Genomic DNA, 17,704 nt, shown 5'->3' with positions numbered 1-17,704 from the left:
TCAAAAAAATAAACCAAAATCATAACGACAACAACAATAATAAACTCTAATGGTACCCAAGTAGCGCCTTCTCACTTTCAATGTTTCTCTGGGGATGAGAGAAAGGCAAACACTACAGGAAAAGTAGAAGGGTCGAGATTTTCATACTCTCCCCCGACCCCTGACTAATCAGTAGTAGTTGTGGTGCTCACTAAGAAACCAGGATGAAAATGCCAGGAAGTTCTACAAAGTTCTCCCGTTGGAACTGGCTCACTGCAGGACCTGTTACTCATGCCATGCTGTAAAACAGCTAGTCCTGAAACAGCTGCCTCAGACAAAAATGCAATGGTTTCCAATAATTCTGGAGAGTCTGGGTTATGGGGACAGCCTTGACTAGTTGGCTCTGACATTAAGGACCTCTCAGAGAGAGCTGTAACTGGGACCTCAGCTCAGGATGCAGGCATGCAAAGGCAGTCCTGGTATTGTGGCTGTTCCCGAGGTAACTCACTCTCACGTGGTTGGCAAATCAGGGCAAACAGATGTTTCCATGGGACTTAGCTGATCGAGCCAGTGATCTGAGGGCAAAATGGAGTCCTGGCTTTGAAAGTCTTGTTCCATCATTTCTACAAGACTCTACTGTTACAGAGACCAGCCCTGTGCAGCGAAGACTGCACAAGGACATAAATAAAACACAAGAATCATATGGTCACAGTGGAATACTGGGTCCAACATTTCATTGTCTGGGTACCAGTGATTCAAACCTCACTCATATAAAAAATTCATACTCTTGTCTCAAGGCCTCACAAATTCTGCTTATTAACTTATTAGTTTAGAGTGTCTATTTGGGGTGTGTGTGTGTGTGTGTGTGTGTGTGTGTGTATGTGTGTGTGTATGTGTGTAGTGTGGATACCTGCCAGCCAAGGCACACAGGTGGATGAGACTAGAGAACACTTTGCAGGAGTCAGGTCTCTCTCTCCACCGTGGGTTCTAGAATCAGATTCAGGTCAGCAGCCTGGCAGGTACCCTTAGCCACTGTCTTAGTTTTACTATTGCTATCATGAAATACCACGAGCAAAAGCAAATGGGGGGGGGGGTGAATAAAAAATTTATTTGGTTTATGCATCCATACATGTGGTCCATCACTGAAGGAAGTCAGGACAGGAACTCAAACAGGGCAGGAACCTGGAGGCAACAATTTAAGCTGAGGCCCTGGAGTCTACTGCTTACTAGCTTGCTCCTGACAGTTTGCTCGGCCTGCTTTCTTATTGAACCCATGACCCACAGCCAGGGGTGGCACCAACCACAGCGGGCTGCTCTGCCACCATCATCCTCGATCATTAATTAATAAAATGCCATACAGGCTTGCCTACAAACAGATCTTACAGTGGGCCGCTCTACCACCATCATCCGATCATTAATTAATTAAATGCCGTACAGGCTTGCGTACAAAGAGATCTTACGGAGACATTTTCTTAATTCAGGGTCCCTCCTTTCAGATAACTTTAGCTTGCATCTAGTAATGTAAAGCTATGCAGCACAGCCATTGAGCTGGCCATCTCACTGGACCATAACCCCCAAACCCTTATCTCTTGTCAAGGTAAGATCAAAATCTAGATTTTCGTCAAAGTCAGCTCTGGATGTGTATGAGGTTGTGTAAATGTACTTCCTGGAATAGAGCCTTTGAGGATAGCTCCACTCAGTACAACTGCCTGTGAATGAAAAGGAGCCTGGCTAGCCATGCTTTAAATATGTGTAATGCACACAGTTTCAGGGCCAAAGGTGACATCTCAAAAACAAACAAACAGAGCAGGGCGGTGGTGGCGCACACCTTTAATCCCAGTGCTTGGGAGACAGAGGCAGGTGGATTTCTGAGTTCGAGGCCAGCCTGGTCTACAGAGTGGTTTCAGGACAGTCAGGGCTATACAGAGAAACCCTAACTCCAAACAAACAAACAAAAACAAAAACAAAAAGACAAAAATAAACCTTAACAGTATCTAAATAGCTCCCTCTGTTTGCAGTGTTGCTATGGGAATAAATGAAGGCAAACACAACAGGAGGCTTCAGTCAGTGGAGGAACACCTGAACCATAAGCATCCTCCACACTCCAGGTCCAGGTGTGGAGCAACCAAAGGCACATAAGCACCACCTCTCCCTAGATGTGCTGGAAGTTTCTCCATTAGGACCCAAAGTCTTCATCTGGCTCCTCCCCCCAGACTCTTCATTTCACTTTAAACATCATCTTCCATTTTCCTTGCAGAGTTGCCTATGGGAGCATCAGTATAGCTTTCTCAGTCTGTTTGCCATCTTCCTGTAGAGACTGGGGGAGACTAAAGATTTTGGATCTCTTCGCAGAGGCTGGCAGTGCCTGTTAAAACTGTTCTCTCTAAGGAATGACAGCTCCACTGAGAATCTGACTGAGCTTCACTACTCTCTCAGAAAGCCAGGCCCGTAGACCTCGGCAGAAGCCCCCAGGAAGACTGAGGGACAATGCCCAGCAGCATCTTAGAAACCCAACTGCTGGGTTGGACAGTTGTAGGCACTTCCTTACATCTTTCTAGGAACTCAGAGGGTTTTAAAGCCACACCCTCAACTTCATCATTAACCTTGTTTTCCTGCCAATGCTCTGAATTTAATCTAGACCTGAAAACTATTTCTCAATTCCAGCAACATATACTGACTCAAGATTCTGGATAGTTGTCAATCCTGTGATGCCCATGTGCCTCATGCTTCTCATTCCATTCTTCTCTTTCTCTCCCCTCTGGGGTTTTTCTATAATCAAAGAGCAAAATTCAGGCTGGACTTCAGCATTCTGGAATTCTCATTACAGAAGTGAAAAGTCTATCCTGGCCCACCTAGCTGACTGGGTATAATTCCTAGGTACTCAGCAGTGATTGTCAGAATAGGAGAATCACCTTGGAAACAGGCTATCATGGCACTCTTACAGTAACGAACATGGAACATCACAAAGTTGGAACATAAAAGTATATAGAGATACTGAACTTCAGATGCCCTGGGCAGGATATTCAGATAGCAATAAATCAATTTCAAAGCCCATGAGAAATATTTGATCTTAAAATATAATTTAAAGAGACCTAGAGAGATGGCTCAGAGGTTAGAAAGCCTGGCTGCTTATTCAAAGGACCTGGATTTGGTTCCCAGAACCAACACGAAGCTCACAGCCATCTGAAACTCTACTTCCAGGGAGCTGGTGCCTTACTTCCAAGTTTCCGAGGGCATTGTACATACATGGTACACAAACATACATACATGCAAAATACCTTTATGCGTAAAAATAAAAATAACTGTTCAAAAAGGAGGCTTGCTTTGTTTGTTTTTAAGGAGTCAGTCAGTTTAAGGAGTCAGCCATGCATTGGCAATAGTTAAACTAAATATTGCAGATGAGCCTTCTTGGAAGAGCAAGATCATGAGCTCAGCTGGGCTACATAGTAATACTCCATCTCCAACAGAAAAATAGGAGAGTAGAAAGGAAGAAAATAAAACACTAGGGTATATCTCAGGAGGAGAGCGCCTGAATACCATCACAAAGGCCTTGGATTGGCTTTCCAAGACAGACAGACAGGGAGGGAGGGAGGGAGGGACAGAGGGAGGGAGGGAAGGACAGAGGGAGGAAGGGAAGGAGAGGAGGATTCCCAATTAACTACAATATTTAAAAGGCAGTTTTTAAAAAGCAAGAAAGAAAATCTAGCACCCAGAGAAGAAGAATGGTTATGAAAATGTGAAAAGGATTATGAGGACATGAAGAGAAGAAGTTTCCAGAAAGCAGGGTGGGATGCTACCATGCGCGGCAATCCCAAGGAATGAAAACCACTCAAAGAATTTGACAATGATATGAAGTACCTTCAGTGACCATAAAGTCCAAAGGACAAAGAAGTAAATAAATGACTAAGAAACTGGCTCCTAGCAAAGAGTCCCCAAATCCAGAAGATCACCGCCCCTCCACCACTGCACCCCCCCCCCCTTAGGACTCTTACTATGGGGGTGGAGAGTGTCCAGAAACAGCTCTCACATCCAGCTAGACCAAAATATCAGTTGTGCCACAACTCGTCCCATTACGGTCTGGTATGTAAAAGTTTATATCTCAATCATGTGGGTGTGTCTTCATTCTACATCTTGAAGACGGAGTGTGGAATGTGAGCACAACATAAAACTGACAAACATTCAAATCCTAGGCCAGAGGTGAGGCCAGTCTTGACTAAGGTCTCTCCTTCTAGAAGCCCTTAACCCAGAGCACATTCTCTTGTTACTTTAGAACATTTTCTTGTTCTTTTATCAGAGGTAGAAAATGTTGGGATGACAGTCTGGAGCCTAAGTTAAACAACCACACCTGTTTAGTAAACTATCAGTCTATGCAAGGACTCTCTCCTTTTGTGGTCTTACTGTTTTCTTGTTCAGCTCAATCTCACACTAACTTCCGTGACTTCACCTTCAGAGTTATTCCCCCAAATTAGAGATGCTCAGCCAAGTTCACACACACACACACACACACACACACACACACACACACACACACACACCACACACATCCCAATAGCCACACTATTCACAATACACTAATGCAAAAACAGTTCCCATGTCCACGAACAGATCTAGGGATGCACAAGCTGCTACATCAGCATTCAAGATTGATGCTCATCCATTAAAAAGAGCCACAAAATATGAACAAGTTCTACAGGTTAGGTGAACTCTCAAAGCATTATGCTACGAGAAAGAGGCCAGCTCTCAAAGGTCATGTACCATTTAAATGAAACATCCAAAATGGCTATGCCCCTAGAGACAAAATGCAGGCTGGTGGTTGCCAGGGACTGGAGGGAAAAAAGAAACAGGGAGAAATGACTTAATGATCAAGAGGTTTAACTTTGAAGTCCTGAAATGTTCGGTGATTACATGTTACTATAAATACCATGAAATGATTAACTTTGAAACTAATGTTATGTGAATTTCTTCTTGAGAAATTGTTTCCAAGAGGTGCCCTGGCCAATGCGTTTAAAATTGAAATGTTCTTTTTAAATGCTGTGTGTCTGGGAAAAGGGGCTCAGTTGACAAAGTGCTCACCATTCAAGTAGGAGGAGCACCGTCTGATCCCAGGAACCCACTGTAAACAGCTGGACTTGGTGCTGCACACATGGAGCCTCTCCACAGGAGAGAACATGGGCCTACATGGCTGACGAACTTAGTGCTCAGGGAGGAAGCAGCCAATGAGAAGGCCTAGCCTCTAAAAACAAGGGCGATACATCCTGTGAGATGCCATGCAAGCCTGCTGACCTGAGTTTGACACCTGGAACCCATTTAAGGGAGGGAGGAAGAGAACTGGCTTCATGAAGTTGTCCTCTGACCTCCTCATGCATGCCATGGCATGTGCATACACGCACACATACATACATACATCATACAGGCATAAATACAACCGAGAATGTTTTAAAGGGGAGTGAATCCTGGGGAACATTCAAGGTTCATCTTTGACCTGTACAAGCATGTACATATGTATACACACACACACACACACACACAGAGACACTTGAAGAGTCAAAAATAACAAAAAATATCCTCAGTGAAAACTACTAAGTGTGCTGACTTCAGAAGGGCAGAGAGAAGACATCGCATCATCCACACTCCTCAGTGTAAAACTAGACATGGAAATGACTAGTCATTACACTCAACCCTTTCTGTCAATACTTCCCAAGAAGATAAGGTCAAGAAATGTCTGTCTGAAACAAGAGTTTTTATAGGCTAATAAAGGGATGCATCATAGATGACTAAGCTCACCATCCCAAGCAATTATGAGAGTGAAGCTGGGCTTAAGGATCTACTCTGACAGCCCACAAAGCTTAATCCAAAGCTCCCACAAGTTACCACCTGAAAGTCCTACTCCTCTGTCAACACAGGGCTCTTCTTGTGGCTTTAAAGTAGCAGAGGGAGGCAGAAGTCTATTGTAAACGAATCTTTTTTCATCATTTTTATTGGAGATTTTATTTATTTACATTTCAAATGTTATCCCCTTTCCTGGTTTCCACACCCCCCCTCAAAAGCCCCCATCCAATCCCCCCTCCCCCTGCTTCTATGAGGGTATTCCCCCACCCACCCACCCACTCCTGCCTCCCTGCCCTGGCACCACACTGGGGCATCCAGCCTCCACAGGACCAAGGGCCTCTCCTTCCACTGATGCCAGATAAGCTAATCCTCTGCTACATATGCGCCTGGAGCCAAGGTCCCTCCATGTGAACTCTTTGGTTGGTGGTTTAGTCCCTGGGAGCTCTCGGGGATCTGGTTGGTTGATATTGTTGTTCTTCCTATGGGGTTGCAAACTCCTTCAGCTCCTTCAGTCCTTTCTCTAACTCCTCCATTGTAAATGAACCTTTTAACATACAGAGGAGTACACAATACGCACCAAGTTAGGCTCAGAAACTAAAGTCTCAAGATGCTCACAAGTAGAAGTGACGCAGAGACGGACACTCATTGAAGCAGAGGCACTCAGATGAATCCACTGGTGTTCTGCAGGCACCAGTGGCCAGTCAGTTCCATGTAGACCCAGAGGGGCCATGCAGATGAAGCTGATACACAGGGAAACAGCCTGGCTGCTTCCAATAAAGCAAGGTCACAAAACTGTCACTGCCTATGCCCAGGAGCCTGATAGACACATGGAAATCTGGATTTCATCCCAGACCTTCTCAAGCACACCCATGGTACAGGAATATTCCCCACAAGTCTTCAGTCTTGAGAGGTAATTAGACAAAAGCATTTTCAAATAAAACTCAGTGTTCCTCACTGAGCATCCCCTAGAGATGCTGGAGTAAATACCATACAATCCTCAAAGGCACTCGAAGACTCCTTTCATGATACAGAAAGGGAGTGACCCAAATTCTTTGTATGTAACTGCTAAATATCAGGGTGACAAAACTACATCTACATTTGTATTTCAAGTATACAGATCCCACCAAAATGCAGTTGAGTCACAATTTGAACAGCTAGTTGGTCCTGCTGCTTTTGTAGATGTTTTGAGAAAGGATCTCACTTGCCTCAAATCCACTAGAGTGGCCTTGAACTCAGGTCAGTTCTCTTGCCTCAGCCTTCTAAGTGCATCTTTGTTCGGCTAACCCTTGATATTTAATTTATTGTGAGGTAGAATTATCCTGATTATAGCTTAGATTGCTTAGTTAATAGCAAATACAGTAAACACAGTTATCAACAAATACACACATTTATGAAGATTGTGTATGTAGATAGCCATCAGAAATCCAGCTTTCCATCTTATTTATGAGGAAAGAAGGCAGTCTTGTCCCTTTTCTGTTGATTCCTTTGAGATAAGATCTCATTATAGAGCACAAGCAGGGCTCAAATCTAAGATCCTCTGGCTTCAGCTTCCTGAGATTACAGGTATGCCTCACTGCGGACTGTCTCGGTTGTTTGATTGTTTTAAGTTTTCTTGAGTCTCAAAGAAAAGAGTTTGATCTTTGCTCAGAGCTGAGGCCACAAGCCTCGGTTAAGTTTTGGAACACAAGAGAACAGGCCTAGGGACCGATGGGATAGTAGAGGAAGCCAAGAGACAGGGAGGGACCAGGAGATTCTCCACGGCTGCAATGCCAGCAGCAGCGTGGCAGCTGAGGTTTTGCCAGGGCTGGTTGGCAGAGCAAGAGCAAAACCTACCACAGCAAGTGAGGGCAGAGCAGAGAGCTGGCAAGGCAGGGCAACAGGAAGCCAGGGGGGAAAGGGTCGGGTGCTCTGCTAAAGGCTGTTGGCCCACATGTCTAATTAATCCGGGATATGGCACCCTACACAGCAGCAGTAACAGGCTTTGTCCAATGGACACATGAATGAGGGGACAGTTTTACACATTATTCAAATGGCACTTTACATCAAAAGTCAAGTCACACTAAAACCCACCTGCTTCTTTTGCTAAAACACTGAAATGCTTGCTAAAAAGGTCCTGTGCTCCAAAGTACAGCAACCGCTGCTTTAAAAAGCACAGCATTACAATGCAAAAATAAAAGCTTTTATGAAGCAAATTTAAGGAGGAGGAAATTGCCAGGCAACAAGGGGGAGCCAGCTGGGAGTGAGCACTACCCCACCTCCACCCCACACTCACCTGAGAGCATCCGACTCGCTGCTTCTCCAAGCTGACTCACTCTACTAAAGTCTCAGTCCTGTTAAGATACGGCTCCAAACCCCACATACATGGTACACAACGAATCCGCTCCCCTCCTAACATAAGTCTTAGCCCGCTGAGCTGCAGTCTGTCTTCCAAGATCCCATAGCCCCTCCCATGGCCAAATTCTCCCTTTAATGTCCTTTGTTTCAGTTCTTGTATTATCTAATTGGTTCCTCAACTGGCTACTTTTTCTACTGTTGAGGTTTTAGCTTTCTGGTAGCATACTCAAGCATGTTACAAAATATTACCTTACTCAAATTCTCATTAAAAAAAAAAAAATTACAGTCTCCTTGCCTATAGTTGAGATAAGAGGAACCCTAGGCATCCAAGGTCACCAGTCCCAACCAAATTCATACATTATCCTGTGGGACTGGTCATCATCAAGTGCTGCACTGTAACTCAGACGGACACGTAGAGTTCTGGAGCTCAGAACCTTCTTAAGGCTGCGACCCCTTACTACGGTTCAAGTTATGGTGACCCCCAACCATAAAATCATCTCCACTGCTACTTCATAACTGTGATCATGCTACTGTTATCAATCATAATGTAAATCTCTGTGTTTCCCAGTGGTCTTAGGCGACCTCTGTGAATGACCCCTCAAAGGGGTCACAACCCACAGGCTGAGAAGCACTGATCCAAGTTCTTTTACTGGGCTGAAATCCATATGCCCACCAGTTATGTTATGTGGTCTACATTCTAAAAGAAACTTGTCTTACCTTCCCACCTTCTAATGGCCACCATCACCTTCACTCACTCTCCTTTCCTTCCATCTTCAAAGAGACTTAAGACTGAGTCCATCAGTGTCTCCTCCAGCCCTCTTTCTCTACACACAAGCTTGTGACTGCATTGGGCCCACCTGGACCACTTAAAGTCAGCAAATTAGCAACCTCGGTCCCATCCTAACTTGGCCTTGTGAAAGGTTCCTAGCTTTCATGGTTTATAATGCAAGCCACCTGAGAACAATTTCGACTAGAGCAATGTTTAAGCCTTCTTTTTTAGTTTTTTTGTTTTGTTTTTTCTGAGACAGTGTTTCTCTGTGTAGCCCTGAACTCACTCTATAGACTAGCCTGGCCTTGAACTCAGAGATCCACCTGCCTCTGCCTCCAAAGTGCTGGGATTAAAGGCATGTAATACCACTGCCTGGCTGATTAAGCCTCCTTTAAGACAGGTTCTATGTGCTAGATCCTCCCTTCCAAGAGTAAAGGCTCTGTAACTCAAGGCTGGAATTCAAGGTGCTAGTTTATTGCCAAAGTCTCATCAATAATGCTTACTTCATAAAAGTTGGGTGGTGGGCTGAAAGAGAGGTTGTAATGTGATTACATAGTGTGCAGTGCCTCTGGCATCTAAGTGGGGAGTGAGTGGAGGGATATCAAAAGCCATCACGTGTATGGGCTTGGCATCTCTGTCTCTTGGCATTGAAATCGCACAGCCAATTGGCATCATATGCTCTAGCAACTCGCAGGTGTCCCTCATCCGAATTTCACAGGAAGATATGTAAAATACAGCTGGCCAAACCTAGGACAAAAATAAAATGGCTATAAGAAAACCTAAGTTATAAATCTGATGGTGTCATAGATAAAGGCTGAAAACATAAATTAAGCTCGTAGAGCACATAAAATCATTCTGGGTTCCCATGACCTTTTTCCAGCTAAAATAGAGTTAGCATCTATTCCTGATCAATGTCCCTTTGGAGTCGAGCCCATCTAGATCATTTTTGCAAATCTTTATTTTGCTAGTTTGTTTTTAAGCTGTACTTAAATTGGACAGAATGAGTTATCATGATTCCGCCAAATATAAGACAACTGATGAAAAATTAAGGGTCCTAGTAATTGGTGGGGCAAAGGTGCAGGAATCATCACTGGCCAAGCACCCCTAAGTTATTATAATGTAACCTCTCACCTAAATAGTCGTCTTTTAGCAGGTAGTGTCTACAACCGCAGAAAACAGGGAAAAACTTCATCATGTACCTTTGCCCTTTTTACTTTCTACTCTTAATGCTAAATAGAATCTCCATCCTCGAGATATCCAAACTATGATCACATCCACTTATCTATAGCCAGAGACAGCCTATCTACAAAAAAACGAGCTTGCTGGTACCCAGTGAGAATCAGGAAATCAGGCAAAGACACATCACTATGCAAAACAGGATGGAAGAAAGGAGGAAGAGAGGGAAGAGAGAAGTCAGCTTAAACTCACACAGAAATTCATAACAGGACTCTAGCCACATCTTCAAGCTTCATGTATGGTGGTACACTTGCGAAGCATGGCACTGGCTACTTTTATGTCAACTTGACACAAGCTATAGACATCTAAGAGGAAACCTTGAGTGAGAAAATGCCTGCACAAAATCAAGCTGTAGGCAAACTTGTAAGGCATTTTCCTAGTGATGAGGGAGGGGCCAACTGATTGTGGGTGGGGCCACCCCAGGGCTGGCCATCCAGCTCTCTATAAGAAAGCATGCTAAGCAAGCCTTGGGAGAGGGGAGGGCCATTAAACAGCACCCTTCAGTGATCTCAGCTCAAGCCTCCAGGTCTCTGAGCTGTTTGAGTTCCCTGACTTCTTGGATGATGAACAACAGTATGGAAGCGTAAGGCGAACCCTTCCTTCCCCAAGTTGCTTTGGCCCTGGTGGTGTTTCATCACAGCGATATAAACACTTAAGTTAGAGCACAAAAAATGCTAATGACCTTCTCAAGTACTATCTAAGACAGCATCCCTGAAAGAAGTTGGTCAGGGCAGGAATTCAAACAGGGAAGTGTCCTGGAGACAGAGGCTAATGCAGAAGCCATGGAGGGGTACTATTTACTGGCTGGCTTCTATGGCTTTGCTCACTCCTCTTAAAGAATCCAGGACCACCAGTCCAGGGATAGCACCACCCACCATAAGCTGGGCCTTCCCTCGTTGATCACTAATTGAGAAAATGGCCTTACAGCTGGAAGCATTTTTCTCCATTGAAGTTTCCTCCTTTCAGATGACTTGAACTTGTGTCAAGTTAACATTAGCCAGGACTGCCCCTAAATCAGAGGCAGAGCTGCGTCTGGGCTGCAGAGATGCCTGGCCACAGCTGTGGAATCCGTTGTTTTCAGCCATGTTGATCCAAGATTATGTGATCCAGACCTGAGGTGTCCAGGGAATGTTTGCTGTGCAACTGGTTGCTTTCAGTGGGTTGTTCCAGGTCTAGTTGATCACTAATCTCTCTCTGTGATCACTAATATCTCTCTCTCTCTCTGTGAGACCCTTTCCAGGTGTGTTCACCAAGCAACTCAGGTTACAATTTAGACTAGAGGCCTGAGTATTCAGGTGCTGAGTTCTCAGTTACAGTGTTGTAGTTCTTTTGCTATTTTACCATCTCCTACATTTCCCTCTGAGTCTATAGTGGACATAGGTCTGCTTCCTGCCAGAATGATTATGAAATAAGCTTCTAATACTGTAAACAATGCCCTAACTAAATGCTTTCTTCTATGAGAGTTGTCTTGGTCCTGGTGTCTCTTCACAGATATAGCACAGTGACTAAGAAAGCTATCTTACCACGGCGGGGTCTGGGTGAACATGGCTGGGGTCTTCCGTTTCTTGGCCTGGAGCTTATTAACTTCCTTCTCGTTGCTGCCGTCCACCGTGGAAGTGCGTTGGTGAGACAAGCATTAGCAAGCAGATCCGTGGAGGAGAGAGGCAGTCTGGGGATGAGGCGCTTCAGCAGATGACATTTGTAGGACAGATAGACTTCTTCAGATCCATAAATCACAAGTATTATAAGGCATGCCTAGCAATGGCTCCCTAACAAGGCAAGTTTCTATAACAAGCTAATTCTGCACTTCTTATTCAGGAGTAAGGGGTGGGGGTGGGGGGGGATGACCAAAGACTGTTAAAATAGTATAAAGACATTGGGGTATAAAAATGTCAAAAACTTGGACTATACTGCATTTTAAAAATTCTGTCTGTCTGTTTTGTATGTATGTGTATGTGAATGCATGCCAACATATATGTATATATGTGCATGTCCATGCATGTGTAGATGTGTACACCACAGTATGTGAAATCAGGGGATAACTTTCTACCAGGTGGGCCCCAGGGTAGAACTCAGGTCATCAGGCTTGGTGGCCAAGTATCCTTACCCACTGAGCCACCTTGTCATCCCAACCCCAGACCATTAATACCAGAGTCTAGCACACTTGTTCCACCTTAGGGTTCTGACATCTGTAAATTAAATTGCTTCCTGTGTTTTCTCATCGCATCTTTCTTCTTCAAATATAAACAACACAAGGATAGAGCCTTAAGGTAAATTGCCTGTAAGTCTGTTAAAGTTTCCATAAATTCAAACATTTTGACTTCTTTACCAGCTATTTAAGATTCACCTCTAGACACAATCACGGAGCCTGTTTTTGTCCATTTCAACTATTCTGAGGCCCAAAGAACATGCATCTTGCCAGAATTAAATTAAAGCAGATGCACCAAAGGGAAAGATTAGTAGTATAAATACATAAAATATTCATAAATAAAATGGCCCCGCCAGACTCTCCAGAGAAAGAGAATCAACAGGGTAAATATAGAAAGGGACTTCTTGGGCAATCAAATGAGTTAGTAAAAATACTTACTGCTAAACCTGACAACCTGAGTTCAATCCCATGATCTTACCTGGAGGAAAAGAGGCATCTCCTGAAACTTGTCATCTAAACTTCACAAATGTGAACACAAATGTGCATACACACACACACACACACACACACACACACACACACACACACACACACATCCCAAATTTAAAAAAATAATAATAAAAAATAAATAAATGTTAAAGTGGAGGTTGAAATGTCCCAAGCTGGAGACCCAGGAGAGTCAATGGCATGCCAAAGTATGATGACCTGGAGAGCAGGAAAGTTGACTGGTCCTTCAATTTAATCAAAAGGAGGAAAAGCCTGTGTGGCTGCTCAGGCAAGCAGAAAGACTCCCTCTTGATTAGAAAGGTCAGCCTTCTTCTACAGGGCAGCCTTCAACTGATGGATAAGGCCCACCCAGGTCTGCTTTCCTTAATCTACCAATTCAAAAGTTAATGTCATCTAAACACACACTCGTAAGCAATGCCAGGAATCACAGTTGACCAAATATCTAACATCCCCTATCACAGTCATCCTAATATAATAAACGAGCTATCACAGTAACTGAAATATTCAACCGGCTTTCCCTCTTTCTAGTTCCCTGTAGTCTGCTCTTCAAGTAACACTAGCATGCGTTAGCAGCTTTACTCGGATCTAACAGACCCCACATCACCCACCCATTGAAAACACACAGTGCACTGCTTCTTATGTATACTCACAGATACTGTGCACCCACAACCGCAGGAACCACTAACCTCAGAACAACAAATTATATTGTTCTCAGAATATCCCTTTAGACTCCCAGCTATGCCAATGAGGCTTTCTGGAAGTCCGGTTTACCCACCTCTCCTCACCCCTACTCTCTTCCTGAGATCTGGAAAACTGCCCCCGTGCCTAAGATCAGTCCTCAGAGCCACTTCATGCAGCCTCTCTTCAGAATCATTATCCCCTTACATCCTTTCCGCAGCTAACTTTTGGCAACTAAGGCAGTCTTGTATTTTCTTCCCTGGAGTTACTAACGTGTCCGAAAACATTATTCACTTGCAGCATCCCAATGCTGTCTTACCTCACTGCAGGGAATGCTGGCTCCCAGACAGTAACGTTCTCAGCCTTCTTGGTAGCCTTCTCCCAAGTGTGAGAAAGTGGCCTGACCTCACGGTAGGCATTCAATAAACGTCTCCAGGAAGGGTGGGTCTTCCTGAGACTTATCAAGGGACCAGTGCCTCACGCTGCTTTCAAACCTTCCATTCTATTTTTCCGCAACCTCATTTGCTCCCCAATTGGCAATTTCTACATAACAGAAACTACCTTGAGCGGGGCTGCTCCAAGTTTATTTGAATGAAACTCGGAGATAATCCTACTCGGATACTGAATCCATTGGTTTTTGGATTAATTATTTTTTTTAACTCTACAAGTTAGAGTATTGCTTTAGCAATTCTAATTCATTAATGTTATGAAAGAAAAAGAAGCTGCCCCCAAGGCAGAAACTTGACATATAACCGTAGATCTCACACTTAAAAAACAAGCAGGTTTGGGAGGTCTGGGGAAATGTTCCTGAACTTGTGCCAATAGGTGATTAAGAAATTGTGGTTGGAAATCAAACAGGAGTTTCCTGCTTTGCTACACTACATCATCTCTGGGTATCAGCAACAACTCAAGGGACCTATGGGATGACTCAGAGGGTAAAGGTGCTGGCCCTGTGAGCCTGGCAACCTGAGTTCAATGCCCAGAGCCCACAGAGAGGTGGAAGCAGACACCAACTCCACAGTTGTCTTTGGACTTTTACACACACACACACACACACACACACACACACACACATATAAATAAAACAACTCAAGGTTGATGATAAGTTTAAAATTCTCACCCCTGATCACACTTATCTTTTATTGAAAAGAAGAGAGAAGCAATGAGATGAGAAGGCTTAAAGTCTCCTGAGAGTGCTTTGTCATAAGCCACTTCTATGGAAGAGCTTAGGAACTCCAGCAGTTATAGCTAACTTTCTTACCAAGCAGATGGCCATCACACATGCCCTGGTCAGTAGAACTGATTCAGTGATTGTCTCAAAACATAGATGGTGGCCGGGCAGTGGTGGCACGCCTTTAATCCCAGCACTTGGGAGGCAGAGGCAGGTGGATTTCTGAGTTCGAGGCCAGCCTGGTCTACAGAGTGAGTTCCAGGACAGCCAGGGCTATACAGAGAAACCCTGTCTCGAAAAACCTAAAAAACATAGATGGTGATCCTTAGGGATCCCAGGGAAACATAGATTACCAAAATAAACCAGTTAACATAAAACCATGGAAAGCATATTTCATTCATAATACCATCTAATTTTCAGTAGATACTTAGCTTTTATGCTGTGATGTCTTATATGAGTAAGCAATATGATAATATTAATACTGCCATGTTGTTTATTCTTTACAGAGAAGATGTAGTACTCAGAGCTTTACTTACTGGTGCTACATTTATAGAGAAACAATGAATCTTGGTATATGAGAGGCTGTTGGGCATTTGAGACCAGCCTGGGCTATGTTATGACACTATCTCAAAATATAATATCTTTTTTGAATGTGACTGACAATAGAGGTGTTTTAACATTTAAATCAGTTTTATGTCTTGTAAATGTCGTTTGTGGTCCCTTAGGAATCACTGCTTCAATGGAGTTTAGTAATGAAGCAATTTGCTGGGTGGAGGTGTGCATGCCTTCAATCTCAGTGTAAGGGAGGCAGAAGCAGGTAGATCTCTGAGTTCAGTGCCAGCCTGGTCTACAGAGCAAATTCCAGGATAGCGAGGGCTACACCTCTGTTTCAAAAAGCCAATATAATAGTAGATGATGATGATGATGGTGATGGTGATGGTGGTGGTAATGGTGGTGGTAATGGTGGTGGTGGTGGTGGTGGTGGTGGTGGTGGTGGCAATGATGGAGAAAATTTAACTATTTTAATCAAGCTTATTAATATTTTTGAATATCCATGTCTCTATTTGGAAATGAGTTAGAAAGAGAGAGATTCATCTTTTTACTCAATGGAGCATCAAGGTCTGATACAATAGATATAAAACTGATCTATGGTGGCAATTTGAGAGAAATAAAATTGAAAGAGCATGAAACCTCACAGACGCACAGAACCTTCACTAACTATCAATTGTGGTGAAATCAAAGCCTAAGAATGAGAGCAGGGCTGAGCGTGAGCAGACAGTCCTTCATGGTGGTGGCTAGCTGTCTCCCCCTCCATACCTTCCCCAGCTTATAAAGGTTTATCTCTAGCCCTCTGAAGATGGGGAACACAGCTGTCAAAATGGACTAGTCACACTGACTTGCAATCAAACAGGCAAGGATACACAAGTCAAAGAGAATTCACTTTTCCACATGTTCTGAGGTAGTACTGAGAACTCAGAGTCATCTACAAAATCATCATAAAACAAAACAAAACAAAACAAAAATGCCCAAGGAGAGGACAGACCCCTATGACCTAAGTAGCTATATTATCTTGCTGCTCTGTAGACACAGACTTCTCAACCTCTGACTTGTTTTCTGGGTTGCTTGGTTGGTTGGTTAGTTGGTTGCTTTGCTGAGGAACACATGTAACGAAGAGCCTTAGATATGCTAGGGAAACCCTGTCATACATCCAGTTGCAATGTTTTCTGTCCTTAAACACCAGAGTATGCCCATGAATGCATCTGGTCATTATAACTAAGGAGATAATGCCTCTGAGCATCACACAGGTCAGTGATTAGCCAAAGGAGTTCCTTAAAAAGGTAGTTGTTGGGATAAGAGAGACATGGGTCAGGAGCATTCATTTTCTTTAGCTCATTATATCTGTCCTTCTCAAATTATCCCATTCTAGGAGAAAAAGAAGGAAAGAAGAAAGAAAGAAAGAAAGAAAGAAAGAAAGAAAGAAAGAAAGAAAGAAAGAAAGGAAGGAAGGAAGAAAGGAAGGAAGGAAGAAAGAAAGAAAGAAAGGAAGGAAGGAAGAAAGAAAGGAAGAAAGAGAGAGAGAGAAAGAAAGAAAGAAAGAAAGAAAGAAAGAAAGAAAGAAATGAAGTTGAAGACTTTTTCTCCATCAGAGAACACTCACACTCAAGTTCTCACACTTTAGATTTACTTGTGTAACAGAATGAAAGCACCATTGCCTATAGATTTTCACTCTTCCCTGAAAAGAAAATTAGAGAAAAGAAGAGAAAAAAAGAAAAGAAAAGAAAGGAGAAAAAAGGAGCAGGTATTACAGAGTCAGCCCACACATAAGAGCAGCAAGGCAGCCGTGTCACCTCGACAGCAGGTTCTCAGTTCAAGTTTGTACAGCTTCTGGGAAAGAACAAGCAGAGGCACCATGAGACTCCACTGAGTCACTTCATCCCTGATGATGGCACCCAGTGCACACGAGAGTGACAGATAAGGGTGACAGTGTCACAAAAAGCACACATTAGCCCACCTAGAAAACAGCAGTCAGAAAGGACCAGGGCCTGCTTTGTCCCTGGACCAGCCATGACAGGCAAGAGAAATGAACACACGCAACAGTATCCGCTAGCTGGGATCTTTGCTGGTTTCCTCCAATGAGAAGTCTGTCTTCTCAACTTCAATGCCCCCTTTGCACAATTCTACCCTTAAGAGTTAACACTATCGGGCTAGATAGTTAGAAGCTGGCCTCAAACCCACTGTGGAGCCTAAGCAGGCCCTGGCTGAGCTCAAGATCCCCCTGCCTCAACTTCCTAAGTATTGGGATTATACGGATGAAGCCCATGCTAGCCAAGAGCACAAAAGTAATTCTTTACATCAAACAGGTTCAGTCCAGGCCCTATTTTCATACAAACTTGGTCACACCAAGAATTTTTCCATTAGAGCCCACATATTCAAGCAAATAAGTCTAGCTGCATATTCTGAAGCGCCACTACTTTCCAAGGAGAAATCCCAATTGAAATGAAGATGAAGTCCACGGACAGGATCAGTCACATGATCCTTGTAGAAAAGCCTG

General features: G+C 43.7%; 1 protein-coding gene across 15 annotated transcripts in view; it reads right to left on the bottom strand.

Moving 5' to 3' along the window:
• The window catches only part of Lmo7 (LIM domain 7), a 195,364-nt gene that overhangs the window by 95,997 nt on the left and 81,663 nt on the right, over positions 1-17,704 (bottom strand). Inside the window, exon 1 of one of the 15 annotated variants that reach the window (XM_031363025.1) lies at positions 11,671-11,689. The exons of the other annotated variants lie outside the window; for them this stretch is intronic. The gene's annotated coding sequence lies outside the window, so the exon portion shown is untranslated. Of the gene's footprint in view, positions 1-11,670; positions 11,690-17,704 lie in introns of those variants that run through there. 15 annotated transcript variants of the gene reach the window in all.

This window comes from Mastomys coucha, unplaced genomic scaffold (genome assembly GCF_008632895.1).
Source record: "Mastomys coucha isolate ucsf_1 unplaced genomic scaffold, UCSF_Mcou_1 pScaffold9, whole genome shotgun sequence".
Taxonomy (NCBI): domain Eukaryota; kingdom Metazoa; phylum Chordata; class Mammalia; order Rodentia; family Muridae; genus Mastomys; species Mastomys coucha.
The sequence above is the reverse complement of the archived record's forward strand: the minus strand, read 5'-3'. Positions and strand labels throughout refer to the sequence as shown.